This window comes from Lipotes vexillifer, unplaced genomic scaffold, assembly GCF_000442215.2.
Source record: "Lipotes vexillifer unplaced genomic scaffold, Lipotes_vexillifer_v1.1 scaffold504, whole genome shotgun sequence".
Classification (NCBI taxonomy): Eukaryota; Metazoa; Chordata; class Mammalia; order Artiodactyla; family Lipotidae; genus Lipotes; species Lipotes vexillifer.
The window spans coordinates 3,350,622-3,356,409 of record NW_006785225.1 but is presented as its reverse complement, the minus strand read 5'-3'; the positions used below and the strand labels follow the sequence as shown (position 1 = coordinate 3,356,409).

General features: G+C 38.4%; 1 pseudogene; it reads right to left on the bottom strand.

The window, feature by feature from the left end:
• Positions 1 to 1,609: 1,609 nt before the first annotated feature.
• On the bottom strand, positions 1,610 to 2,478 carry LOC103082135 (40S ribosomal protein S2 pseudogene; annotated as a pseudogene).
• Between the last annotated feature and the right edge of the window lie 3,310 nt (positions 2,479 to 5,788).

Here is a 5,788-nt window from a genome sequence, read left to right as displayed (position 1 = left end):
TAATTGTATTGCTCCAATATCAATTTCCTTGTTTGGATAATATGCAATAATTATATAAGGCGTTACCATTAGGAGAAGCTGAGTGATGGGCACAGGAAACCTTTATTTATTGTCTTTGCAATTTCTTATGAGTCTATAGTTATTTCCAAATAAAAAGTTAAAAAATAATTCTTAGGAGGCATTTCTCAGAGCCTGTATGGATTGATTCATTCATTAATTTAAAAAAACATTTTTTCTTTTTTTTTCTTTGCTGACCACCTATTTTTATGTGAAAGTTCTGAATATACAGAGAGAGGACATGATAAAATCATAATCTAATCACAAGATACTATTGGGACCAATGGATACACAAATTAAAATTTAAATTATACAGTATAATACAAGCTTGTACTGTGTAATGTACAAAAAAGATTTTTTGAGCACAGAGGAAGTTGTGAACATTCTCTACCTGAGGGATTAAGAAAAGTTTCATAGAAGTGTGATATTTTTGTTTGACATTTAAGACAATAGTTTGTCAGGTGGATGGGGGTTGTAGCATTCCTTTAAACTGGATTTGTGCATTTTATCTCAATGAAGAGACGCTCCACAGTTTACTTAGAAAAGTGATCATATAGCCTTTCAGAGACTCAGCCATTTGCTGTCAAGCTGCCATCCCTGGAGAAATTGCCCCTAATTCCAGAGCAGTTGGAACTATGGAAGTGAAAGTTGTTTCACTGTAACACGTTTTCTTCTTCCATAACAACCTTTTGACATAATTTTCCTGTTTCAACATCAGTATTAGTACAGTTCTCCAGAGAAACAGAATAAATAGGATATCTATACAGAGAGAGTTAGAGAGCCAATGGTGTAAATCCAGTCTGAGTCTGAAGGCTTGAGAACCAGGAATGATGATGGTGTAAGTCCCAGTCAAAGTTTAGGAGAAAACCAATGTCCCATCTCAAATGCTCAGTCAGAAAGCAAACTCAACCTCCCTCCATCTTTTAGTTCTATTCAGGCCTTCAGTGGATTGTATGATGCCCACCAACATTAGGGAGGGCTATCTGCTTTACTCAGTCCCCCAACTGAAATGCTAATCTCTTCTGGAAACATTCTTACAAACACACCCAGAAAAAAACGTTTAACTAGATGTCTGGGCATTCTGTGGCCCAGTCAAGTTGACATATAAAATTAACCATAATACCATCTGATCAGATAGGGTATATTTACCTCCTTCTCCTCAAAGAGAGAAGCAGTTAATGAATATTGAATAGTATCAGGTCTATGTGGACCTCGTCAACTTACTACTCCACCACAGGTTCTTCTTAAGAAGATCACAGATAACAAGGACATATAAGGGAAAGGATGATAAAAATGTCTTCCTTGACCTCTGTGTATACCTGAAAATTGGGGAGATTGTATATGGACAGAACAATGTCACATTCATAGACTGGAGGAAAGGACAATCATAACTTTCTCCCCTTTCTTTCTTCCCACCCATGATAAGGAACACCTGGAGGGAGAGAGTCCTATTCAAAATAGAACTAAAAAGAAATTAAAAGGGCATTAAAAGAGCTGGAATGTGATTTTTTTTAAAAACCGGCTTCATTCACTTTATTTTTCTCATATAAAACTATGTGGTGGCTACAGCTGGCACCTGCGTCCTCTGCATGGAAACTCTGGTGGGGGTCTTTACAAGATGGTCAGTGAATTCATGATATGGAGACTTGGTGAACACTGTCTCTTTCCAGAGATCAGGAGTGAGATAACTGTAGGTCTTGGAAATGGCATCAAAAGTGGCCTTGGCGAAATTGCCCAGGGTGGCAGTGCAGCCCCTGGCAGAGATGTAGCAGTTGTCAATTCCAGCCACTATCAGTAGCTTCTTGGGCACAGGGGCTAAGACAATGCCAGTGCCCCTGGGGGCAGGGATGAGGCACACCAGCACAGAGCCACAGCGGCCAGTCACCTTGCAAGGGATGGTATGGGGCTTGCCAGTCTTGTTGCCCCAGTAGCCTTGCTGCACTGGGACGATAGAGAGCTTGGCCTGAATGATGGCCCCACGGATGGCAGTGGCTTACCTCCTTAGAGCACTTGACACCCAAACCACATTGTCCGTTGTTAATCCCCAATGGCAACAAATGCCTTGAACTTGGTCTGATGGCCAACGCAGGTCTGCTTTTGCACAGGCATAATCTTCAAAACCTCATCCTTGAGGGATGCCCCCAAGAAAAAGTCAATGATCTCAGATTCCTTGATGGGTAGAGAGAAGAGATAGATCTGCTCCAGGGACTTGATCTTCATGTCCTTGACCAGGCGGCCCAGCTTGGTGACAGGGAGCCACTCCTCGTCCTTGGCCTTTCCTCTGTGAGCTCTGTGGCCTTGGCCCCGGCCCAGGACCCCTCGGCTGAAGCCTCTGAGGAAGCCACCTCGGCCTCCCATTCCAGGGCCCCAAGGCCCGCTGGGCCCTCCCACAGCACCAGCGTCATCCACCGTTTGGTATTTTTACGGATAAGAAATTGAATGTGATTCTTGAAAGACTTGGTGCTGCCTGGAGATTTGACTGTAGATAGGCCAGTTCTTACCCCACTCTCCCACACACATACATAAAACAGACATAACATGAGCAACCTATAATAGCACTTAAGAAAATTATAGGACAAGAGAAAAGGAGGAAATTAGAAGTGAGTGGGGAGAAACTGAGATATTTTGCATGTGTATTTTGTGCCAGGCTCTGTGTTTGGCTCTATCTCAAATCCTACCTGCACTGTTGTATCAAATGGAACAGGACCCATTTCAAACACACCCTGCTGGTTTCCAACTGTGTTAGCATCTTAGATGAAGAAACATATCTTCTCCTTTCAGTGTTGCCCATCTCACCATGTTTTCACACAGCAGAGTAACCTTTCTCAAAAGCAACCTGAAGATAACACTGTACCCCCTACTTGAAACCACTCAATAACCTTCAAAGCCCTTGATAAAGTATAAGATATTAGGCTAAGTTTACAAGGCTCTTTGCGATTTGGTACTGCTTATTCTCAGATTTTATCGCTTTTTTCTCCTATCTCTCAGAGTTTATTTTCTCTTTGTTCTCAGATTTTATCTCCTTCTTCCTATCATTCCAAGTAAACATAGACACTCCACATTCATGGAAGTATATCTTCTCTCAGATCTTCTCATGTACCATGTGCCATTCACACATGAAGATCCATCAGTCTGTAAAAGCTTCCCCAAATAGTCCACTGTCTACTCCTATGCCCACTGTCTCTGAATGCACAGTTTATATTCATCCTTCAGGTCTCACATCCAAATACAAGTCCAAAGCCCTTCTTAGTGCTCTCTAGTTCCTTGTACGTATTTGTCCTAAACTTATCTCTGAGTTTCTGCACATGTAGAAAAATTGTTTTTGCCTATTTTATTCCTAGCACCTGGCATAGTAACTGACCTATGATAGCCTCCCCCAAATTGTATTTCAAATCAAAGATTATCAGTGGCTCAAGAAGATACATTTATTCTGAAGTCATACCAAAACATAAAGTGCCCTAAGTATTGAATGATTCTGACTGACAACACTGGGGAAGTGACTGTCAGTGTGCACATACACACACATATATGATAATAAGTGATTTCAGTGATTAAGCACTTGGGAGTCACCAACAACTTCCTGAGGTCGCATGTCCACAAGTAGAAGTGTTTTTGCACTTGTAAGTTGGAAATGCACCCATTCATTCAATCATTCATTCATTTATCCACATCTACTTTGTGATCATATTAAGCTTGCCCCAAGGACCAAAAATCAAAGATATATTTCATGGTTTCAAAGTGCTCAAAGCTCAGTGAAAAAAAAAATGTATTATGAAGTCAAAAAGATACAAAATAATAGGAGATGAATCATCAGTCTTCTACCCTCAAGAAGCTATGTCCTCAGTGGTGATGTACAGCATGTAACTTTTATCTGTGTCCAGAAATAAAAAGCTGATATCAGCATTGCAGAAGATGTGTTCTGCTCAGTTATAGTAGGTATATTTGAAAATGCTTTCGTTTTACTTTTGTGTCCCTGGAACTATGAGTTCTCCATTTTTTGCAGTCATTCAAGATCTCACCCCAGGTTATTCCGTGAGGAAAGGGATGGGGTAATGAATGTGTCAGAACATACAAGTCCAGTTCTGGAAGTGCTGATAGCTGACTCTGTGACCTTAGGCAAGTTGCTTCTCTTCTCTTGGTCTTGGCTATTTTCTTTATATAAATCTAGACATAGATCAGGATGATTAAATGTGAGGTTGTAAATAAATGTAAGCTTTATTGCCTAAAGAAAGTGTTCAACAAAATTGGAAGAATTTTTTTCCACTTGGAATAAAATTTAAAACATCTATGGACCTTTGTTGATATTTGTATTTGTCATCTAAAAAAAAATCTTGGGACAAAATCCTCTTTCTTTGCTCTTTTCTGATATGAATTTTTTGGCATCAGTGCCTTCAGAATCCTTTGTCCCTTGTCCACAGAATTGCATGCATTTCCCAGTAATTCTCCATTTCTACTCCATGGCCACTTGTTGTCCAGATATTTCTCTCTGATGTTCCTATAATGGGAAATATAACACAATAATCAACACATTTGTCCTCAGTACAGAGAACTTTTGCATGCTGCTTTATTTCAAGCATAAACTTTAAAAAGTTTGGGAGACTCTGGAACACAGTGGAAAAAATGTAGAGTGGACTAAGAGAAGACAAGCAAGCAATATATTATGTGAACACATCTAATTCAAAATTCTCAGGCTCTTTTTTCCAGAAAGAACATTGGCATGATTTTTTAAAAAAGGAAGAATAAGAGCTATGTCTGGCTTTATTATTCACAGACTCTGTAAAGTTGGTTGTTTCTTTGGGCCTTAGTTTCCACAACAACAACAAAAAATGAATATTGGAATAAAAGAAAGCCTGTTTTTGTAAGCTTGAATTTTTATGCCAAAATTACTTGCATATATATGAAATATAAATCTAAAAATATATATACTTATGCATGCTTATATGTATATTATTATGTATAAAACAAAACAGACAAGTTTGACTAAACCAGGGTTCTGGTGCCCAAGCCAAAATCCCTGGGCATTTTTTTCCAATGTTGAGCCCATCCAAAAATACCTATGTGAGTATGTGTGCACACATGCACTCTTTTGTACACACATACACACACACACACATACACGAAATCAGGTTGTAGAGTCAAATTTTATATAAATATTTGAATTGATTATGATAAAAAGACTTACAAAGGTTTAAAAAAATTATAGTTTCCATAAATGTCATTAATCTTACTAGATGTTGACAAACTGCTTTAAAATGCATTGATTCATATGTCTACTACGAAGTGTAACTGTGAATCTTATCCAGTGATTAGAATTATAGCTTTTTTATTAATTTATTCCAGTCTTACAGACATATATCCATATGTCACTATTTTCATTGACTTAACTACTAGAAAGGTAGATAAACTCTTCATATACCTGTTGAACTCTTCTGTTTTTTTCTTTTGTGAATTGTCTTCAATACTCTTGTTGCATTTTTCTATTTAGTGTATAGTATAGATATAGTGAATCTTAGGTACTGCAAATACTTTTTTCCAAATCTATTGTTTTGTCTATTTCCTTTTTTACGGTATGTAAATCAGTAAGATTTATAATTTCTATCTTGTCAAATAGGGCTTGATTTCTAGTTTTTCAGATGTAATGGTTATACATGAAGTTCTTAAAAGGGCCTACAGTGCTCTATGTGACCTGATTCAATTCTATCTCTCGATCCCCCTCCCCCACCCCACTCAG